General features: G+C 32.8%; 1 long non-coding RNA gene across 1 annotated transcript; it reads left to right on the forward strand.

Annotated features, from left to right (window-relative positions):
• Positions 1-702: 702 nt before the first annotated feature.
• Positions 703-9,077, forward strand: LOC149794456 (uncharacterized). The gene is made up of 3 exons (XR_016422630.1): positions 703-805; positions 1,439-1,540; positions 4,808-9,077. It is a non-coding gene; the product is annotated as an uncharacterized LOC149794456 (long non-coding RNA).
• The last annotated feature ends 375 nt before the right edge of the window (positions 9,078-9,452 follow it).

Consider the following 9,452-nt stretch of genomic DNA (forward strand, 5'->3'; position numbering starts at 1 on the left):
CTTTCTGATATTAGCAGTTCTGCATAGTAAAGAAAGAAAACATTTCTGTAAATCTTAGGACCACTGATTGCTTTTAGAAGAGGCAGGATGGCGTAAGTACGATTTGGAGATAAGGTAAATAATATTGAGGATAACATTCACTACTTATGTGCATGATTTATTTTTCCAAAAGAAAACAAAATTTTATTTACAAAAATTGAGTTGAAAACGCCCAAATGTTCTGAACTCAGATGACCCGTTTCAAAGTAAAAGTGAGCAGGTGTTCTGAAATATTAGCACATTTTTCTAATAATACTAAGCTGAATGCTTATGCCATGGTACTGTTTACTTACGTGATTATATAACTTATTGCAATTGGTGTACCTTTTTTTACATACAATTTGCTTACAGAATGTATTTTTATATGCCTCTTATGTCATTGTTACATTGATCTTATCGTAATAAACTAGATTCGAGTTCATATAAATTATTTACAGAAACGTTGAGTCCTTTTCAATCCAATGTTAATAATTCAATTACCTTGAATACTTTGATGGCATCAATGCTGAATGCTTCAAGCCGATATACCCGGATCTGAAAAATGTTTCTATTGTATGCGTGGCTTAATTAAAATACTCAGCAGGAGGCAAGCTTGTCGTTTCATTTTAATACTGTATTTATTATTTCTTATAAGTGCTAACTTTTTGCGGTTATGTCCTCGACGGTCGAGAGGGTTTTGTTTTAGGATTGATTATTGGATGGATGAAGGGAGGAATTGATTCGTGCATATGCAGTTCAGTGCATGGGTGAATGGATGGGTTGGACGGTAAGAGATATTTCAACTGGTAGAACAAAATCTAGAGATTCTCAGATTTTTTTATTTATATGAAACATCAGGTGATTAAGGTGAAAGCGGTTCACTTACTGGAAATTCTTATAAGCTTTCAATATTTTGTTTGATTTGTTTGTTTTTATTTTCTCACTGTAGACAATAAATGATTTTAGAAAACACGGAAATACCTAGTAATATACTATACCTAAGTATGACTTGCATCTAGGTCAAACAGAACCGGATAGCAAATCTTTGTTGACATAAAGGTGTATTGGACAGCACACCTTTGTTGACATAGAGATGTCATGGATAACTCCATTCTGTTGACATACAAATGGCTACAATAGCACCCCTCGGTTGATATAATGATGGCATCGAAAGCACCCCTCTGCTGATATAAATATGGCAAGAACACAACCCCTCTGTTGGCACAAGGGTGGCTTGGATAAAAAATCTCATTTGACATAAAGATGACCCGAATAACACCCCTCTGTTCACATAACGATTTTCACAATAGCACACTTCTGCAGCTAGCAATAGGTGTTATAAACGTCTTTTCTATCTTTGTGCCTTTTTGGTCAATTTGCATCTTTATTTACACTTTGTCACATATGCCTTAATTTGAAGCACGATGGAAAGTAATCAACTAAAGTTTCTGATAGCACGCCAACAATACAGAATGACAATCCCAAAAATCCTACCTCAGTATAAAGCAATCACATGAATCATGTAAGTAGTTACATAGATCGCCATATTGACATGATATCTGAATTTATTCATCCACATCTTTGGTGTAGGCGTTTTGTCTCTCTTCCGTCTATATTAATTTCTTTACACTTATAATAATTTTAGAACGTTCAAGTTAAATGGGGCATATTTTTAATCCTAAAATGTTAACGTATTATACCTCACACAAGCAGATTATGGACTGGAGCTATCGTTGATAATACTAAACTCCAGCAATATTAAGCCCATGTCCATAAAAAAATATTCGGAGAAATAATTAAGCCCCAGTCCATAATCTGCCTTTTTTTTGGAACAATAAGCAGGACCCAATCCATGATCTGCTTGTGTTCGGAGAAATAAGTAAATGGTATAAGGATATATATACGGTACATTGATCAAGTTTAAGTTTTGCTTTTTGCTAGTACAGTAACCAATGGTCAATGTCTCACTTCAGCTTAAATGGTCAATGTCTCACTTCAACTTAAATGGTCAATGTCTCACTTCACCTTAAATGGTCAATGTCTCACTTCATCTTAACAGTTTAAGTGAATCACATATTTCGTTAGATCTGCACAACGTTTGAATTACATCCTGGACTAAAACGATAATCTGTACATGGTTCAATATAATACAACATAGTTCAAGTTTGATATGCCTTTCTAATATGTGATCTAGATATGCATGTATATATATATATATATATATATATATATATATATATATATATATATATATATATATATATATATATATTAATTATAGTAGCATTATATCCGTGATCTTTGAAGTATTGCTTTTATTAATAGCCGTTTTGGTGCCTAAATTTCCATTTGAAAAACAGTAACAAATATAAACCATTTCTACAAAAGCACCACTTTAAAAAAAATCAACCTGTTTTAAACTTAACAAAGTGAAACGTCTGAACTGAATCACATGACTTGTGTTTGAAGCAAAGTGGGAATATTTCAAGTTGAGTTGTCCACATTGAAGTAAAAACTAACCATCAATCCATGAATCCGTCTACTCACTCAGCTAGCTATCCATCCATAATCATCCATCCATTAATAATCTCATAACAAGATCGTAGATACCATCCCCACTTTGGACGTAACATATTTCGTATTGGTTTAAAAGAATGACAGTTTTCATCTCAAGAGGATAATCAAATTAGCTCTGACTTGGCTCCCGCTGAGTTTATAAACTTTAGCTAACAATTAGATTGCACACACAGTAGAAGGTTATATGAGACCTGAGTACGTCTGCTTTATGTATGTAAAATTTATGTCGCCCTTCTGTAATAGTGATATGACCTACATTATTAATGCAACTGTAAACTCTCATTTTATATCGTATGATATATTTTCTGATATGAAAATCTGTTTCACAAATGTCTTCTAGCGCATGTTTTTTAGAGCCATATGAATTTTGGAAGGAATTATATATGGAAGTGATAGATACAGAAAAATCGTTCAATTTCTATTATATTTTATTGCAGAGATAACATAGAATATATACGGAAATTATAAAGCTCATTAATTAGACATCTAAGATACCAATTAATGCACTATAGTATTTATTACTATCTGATAGGGTGATTCCCGTATTCTTTGACGCACAAAAAGTCTATCGCTCTCAAAAAAATAGGTCAAACCATTCAAAAATCCAATGTTGCTTTTGAAATGTTAAAAAGGAAAAACGCGTGCATACTAATAAAAAGGTCATATAGTTAAATTAGCAATCGTTTTGTAAATATGACAATATAAACCTAACAACTCTTGATCTAACTATAGAAGTAAACATTTGGGTCAAACATTGCAACGTATCAGTTAGATCATCAAACTTTAGCTCGATCGCACCATGGAAAGTTAAAGAAATTCGTAATTCATGGGAAACTTTCAGCTGCAGGGGTGACTTGTTTCGTTTACTCATGAATTTTATCTTCCAAATTTTATACGGTGCCGATATTACCTTCTTTTTTATTTAAGAAATATAAATATTCAATGTTAAATGCATATATGCATAGTCCATTCTCATTATCAAGATCGTGATGATGTCTAAAGAGGCAATAGACTCGGCCAGTCAGATGAAAGAGCATCTTAACATCTCTCTTATTACAAAACCTAAGGCAATAATAATAAAAGGTTTACGAGCACGATGGAGCAAAGTCCGATCGAATTTCGGTCCCAGGGTGGCAACAAGCTCAGCCAATTAATTACAATATTAATTAATAAATATGTTTATATCTTGCTCATTATCAAATTATTTATTAATTGGATGACCTAAGTTTAATTAACGTCGTATTATTAAAATTCTTCTTAGAGCGTTGGTAGGTTCAGCCATTGATACACCAGATCACAAACAAATAATACAAGATCTCGCGCTAACAGAGGTGTTAATGGTATACATCGATTTATTCAGTTGGACAAAAATTCTATATAAAAAAATACGGGCTCTAGTTTAGTAGAAAACCGAACCAGATGAATCGGAATATCACAGAGATAAGCAGAACTCTCGCTCAAGATAAAACACAATGATAACATATAAGCTCCTCTTAAATATTATATCAGAACTACGAGCCAGTCATATGTAACATCAACTTCTAGATCTCGTTGGATAAGTTGATGATATAGGCTTGATTATCTACTTAGAGAAAAATCTTATCTGAAATAGATCAGCTCTTGTGTCAACATGCAAGTTTACGTCATTATTATGTGTGTATGTTGTTCACAGTTGTACTCATCCCACTCGGTAAGCTTCTATTTGTTTAATGCATGATGTATGCATCTCATGGTATATAAAAACACAGCGTACATACCATTATACACTCATGAAAATGAGTATTTTTATTTTTATTTTTTCTTAAATTGTGACGTGTGTCCTACAGCTACAAAATTAGACTTTTGACGTGACTATTAGTTTCTTTATATGTTGCTATTAATACGTATATCTATATTTTTGAGTTTGTAACTTTTTATCCATGACTGTAGATTTTAATTTTTATTTAGATCTATCGATGAGTTGTTTACAACTTTTAGATTTATCCTATATAATGATCCTGTGTATAGTCTGGATTAATTTTCTGATTGGATGATTATGACAGGCGGGTACTGCAAAGTTAGTAACGTACAGATGTATTGCTAAAATTGTCATGTTCGGATAAGATGTGAACTATTTAAAAGGTAGTACTAGTGCGAAACAAAATCGTAGCGATATACTAATATGGAGACTGAGTCCTGATTGCTATTTCATGTTTTTGTGTTCTATTTTCAGTCTGCAGAAGCATTTAATATAGTGTCTGGATTTTCTTCGACAGGAATTCATTCAAAGACGTTTTGGACAATGCTATTGTGTTACATCAGGACTGTTGGTATGTCAGCACATTCTGGACTTGGATTATATTCGGAGCACTCTATTCTTTTGGACTTGATATGGAAATTTTAAATAATTTTATGTTTAGTTCACAATATTATAAGTTTCTCTAAATCTTTTGTTTATTAACTTGAATAATTAATTTATTTGATAAGTTTTACAACACTTAATGGTTTTCCTTTCTCTTTAACTTAGTTCCCGTCTGTGAAACGGATTCCAGAAAAATACAGATAAATTAAAATTGTTTTTGAGAGAATAGAATCTTTAGAAAGGACGAGTTGTTTGAGGTTGTCAAACAATATTCTATTAGCGGAATAAATGCATTTTTGTGAAACAAAAAATAATAAATATTTTGGTTCAATAATTGGTGCAAAAAGATCTGTTTGAAATAAGTGCTTTGAGTTTGATTGGTAAATTTATTTCAGGCTTTCAAATTCAATTTTAAGAATTGAAATTTTAAAACCAGATGGAAATAGATTTAAGAAAGTTTCCACTTCATAAAGAAATGATGCATATTCAAAATAAGAAAGAAAAGAGAGAACGAACAAAGTGGAAAAAGCAAAAGCAAATTCAAAAAGGAAAAGAAGACAGAGATATGAAAATGTAAACGCAGAAGGAAGAAATAAATTGAAATTAAAATGCAAAAAGGGAAAGAGAAATGAAAAGAAGAGAAAACGATGCAAGATAATGCAAACGGAATTGAAATTAAAAGAATTAGAAGTAGCAAGCAGAAAAATCTCCCTCCCAAATTTAGATTTTAATGTTGCCAACAATATTATGTCATAATCTCCTTTTTCAAAAAATATTAGTTGACCATTATTTTCCTCATTTTGAGAAACTTGTGAAAGTTTAAAATGGCCAAGAGAGAATTGGATTTTATTATTACAGCGTGAACTTATTACATGCAAGTTCTAATTACGATGAAGTTAAGGAAAGTATCTTGAAGAATTATGAGTTGGCACCTGGTGCATATCAGCAGAGGAATAAGAACTGTAAAAAATAAACTGGCCAAATATCTGTTGAGATTGCTGGGGCAAACAGAACAACTATTTGATGGGAGTTGTATATCTCAAACGGTTGATAAAGATTATAATAATCTTAGACAGCTTATGTTAATTGAGGAGTTCAAGAACCACGTCGATAGTAATGTCAAGACATACTATGATGAGAAAAAGGTAGAAACTTGGAATTTATATTCATTTATATTACGGTGAATTACGGATCATTCATGTCGAAAGGTTCTATATCACATATTGGTGTTTCTGCCAATCCTATCCCTATTAAAAGATTAGATTTTTAAGGGAAGCAAGAGCTTGTCGGTGTCTTTCATTATCAGGTACCTATGCTTTATCTGAGAAGTCTTCTTCTAGCAAAAGCGTTCTCATTCAAGAAATATAGCGTGGCTTTGTTGAAATTTCTGTCCCAAATATATAGTTATCATCGGACTTAGTTCCAAGACCGGCGACTGTCGGAGCTGTGATTTCCATGTATACTGAGGGTATTCATTTTTTGCTAGGCAACGAATCAGCTGGAGATAAGGCTGTGGTCAATCCATTTGTAACTGAATAGTCTTGTTTGGATTAAAACGTTGATCCTATTGAAAATGAATATACATAATTTATATCCTGCTTGTGCAGGTGCTAGAGGAATAGCACTAACAGCTCCAGAGAATGATGTTTATCAGGACATTCATCTTTTAACTGACACATTATTGGTCAGTGTTTTGATGTGGTTAATGTCGTTCCTGGTTTTGACAAGTCAAGAGGAATAAATCGCAGTAATACTCTTTTTACAGTTCATTCTCTTTACTTCAGTCAAGGTGAAAACATAAAATCACCCGTTGTGGAACAAGAGTCTGTGATCAGGGGCTATAAAAAAAACTGACGTTGGGCAAACACCTGGTTGTTATTTGGTTAATGAAGAGCGGTCCTTATGAGGATCTGGAGGCAACCAGAAGCATCCACTTGTGGTCAATGTGGTATCAGATTGTTGTTCCTAAATCGTATTATAATGAAGTTCTTAGGCTAGTCATTTGGTAGTCATTATGACTTTTCACACGATAATGAATCGTTTTTATTGTCCGAAAATTAAACGTGATGTTTTTAACTACTGTAGATATTGTCAGACTTGTTAAATGGTAGGCAAATCCAATCAGAAGAAACCAAAGGCTCATCTGAAACCTATTCCTGTATTTGACGAACAATTAAGCGAAAAAATGTACTCAATACTTGTTGGCCATAACGTGTGCGTTAACAAGATTTCCGGAAGCAATTCCTTTAAGGAATGTTAAGACTAAAATCATAGTGAAAACCTTTATATATTTTTGTACTTTTTGCCTTCTCACATCTCTCCAATCTGATCTAGGTTCAGTTTTTATGTATGGAAATTTTAACAAGTTATGCATAAATTAGGCATCCAACAATTTACATCTTCTGATATTATCCTGAAAGTCTAGGGGCATGGCAAAGAGTTCATCAGACTTTGAAGAAAATGATTCGATCATTTTGCTTTGACAAGGTAGGATAGATGGTATTCATTTAATGTTGTTTGTCGTTAGGGTATCAGTTCAACAATCATTCGGTTTTAGCGCTTTTTAACTAGTTTTTGGACATACTGTCCGCAGACCATTTAAATCCATAAAAGAGAAACTTCTTTCAACCGACGAGTCAGTGATTAATCTTCTTGACTATGTCTCTTATTTAAAATATAAGCTGTGAAAGGCTTGTGAAGCAGCAAGAAACTCTACTCTGTCAAAAATTAAATTAATGTATAACAGAAGAAATGATTTTTTCAGGCTGGTGATAAAGTTCTGGCTCTCTTGCCCATACCTCAAAATCATTTCCAGGCTAAGTGACACATTACATCGTTAACATTCACGAAGCTAAATCAGAAACAAATTTGTCATATAAATATGTTGTAGGAGTATGTTGATGGAGATTACCCTGTTAATCCTTCAGTTAACTGAGTTGCATGTTTCATACATAGTGAGGATTATTTAAACTGGGGCGTGAAAATCCGATTGTAGTGACTTTGGTTTAACTAGTCTTTAGAATTCGAAAATACTGAATGCTCAGGACAAACAATGTGAACTAAAACAACTGTTATGTGAATACGAGCACTTGTTTCCAGATGTTCCAACACGAACAAATAAAATCTACCATAACTTTGAAATTGTGGATTCTACACCTGTGAAATAGCTTTATTAAAGGATGAATCCTCTAAAACAGGAACGTTAAAGGAAGGAAATATAATATTTGTTGCGGAACTGTGTTATTCAATAAAGTAAAATTAATTGGAGTTTGCTGCGTATTCTTGTGCTGAAACCAGATAAAACTTTCTGTTTGTGTACATATTATAGAAAAGTGAACAGTGTCACCAAAAACAGATTTATTTGTAATACCAATAATCGAGGACTGCACTGACAAAATTATAAATGTAAAATGTCATCAAGTTCGACCTTTTGAACAGATGATGGCAAATTCCACTCAATTTCTGCATTTGCGACTCCAGATCGATTTTAGCAATTTAAAGTGATAACATTTGAATAATTCTCCTTGAGCACTCAACCACTTAATTAACATGGTACAGTATGGTATAGATAGCTTTGATGTGTACACTGATGACATCATTATAAACAACGACACTTGGAATTATCACCTCGAAATCGCTCGGAAGTTATCTGATCAATTGAGAGATACCAATTTGACAAATAATTTAAGTAAAAGTTAATTTTGCCGTGACTGTCTTACTTTTCTAGAACATTTTGTGGGACACAATTGAGTCAAACATGTAGAAGTTAAGGTCTAGGCTACACTGATTTCCAGTACCTATAAGTAACAGGCAACTGATGCGAATTTCGGGTATCGCTGAATATGATAGGAAAATTAGTTTAAAATTTTCCATAATTGCTGAGCCCCTGACAAATTGTTTTGAGTAAGGACACCAAGTTTTTGTTCAAACAATTGTCAGAAGAATTTCGATAAATTAAAGACCATATTAAAAAGTTTACAGGCTCTTTCAACTCCATATTTCATACAAGTTATTTTTTATGTTGATGCAAGTGATGTAAGGGTTGGTGGAGCATTAATTCAAGAAAACAAAATTGGTATAGATCATCTTATATGCTATTTCTTTCAAACAAAATCAGCCCCAGAGAAAGTATTCAACTATCGAGAATTGGGTAGTACTTATGATATTGTTATGTACCGAAATTGCGAAATAGAGATGTTGTAGAGTCATTGAGAGGTTCATATTGACTCCTGGTTCCTCTTTCCTGCTTTTGTATTCATTCTGCAGATGTATTTAATATTGTGTTTGGATTTTGTTTGAGAGGAACTTTTTATTTAAACTATTGAATTACAAAGTGCTCATACGATGGTCTGGACCAAAGCAGCATTTGGGTCTATTGTGAATTCATTCAAGCGTATTGGACAATGTGATTGTAATACATCAAGATCTTTGGTACGACAGTACATTATTGACTTGGAATTAATTTAGAACACTCTATTCTTTCATACTTGTGATAAAACTTTAAAACAAATTTGGA

The sequence above is a fragment of the Sinohyriopsis cumingii genome, chromosome 8, assembly GCF_028554795.1.
Source record: "Sinohyriopsis cumingii isolate HCF-2022 chromosome 8, ASM2855479v2, whole genome shotgun sequence".
Classification (NCBI taxonomy): domain Eukaryota; kingdom Metazoa; phylum Mollusca; class Bivalvia; order Unionida; family Unionidae; genus Sinohyriopsis; species Sinohyriopsis cumingii.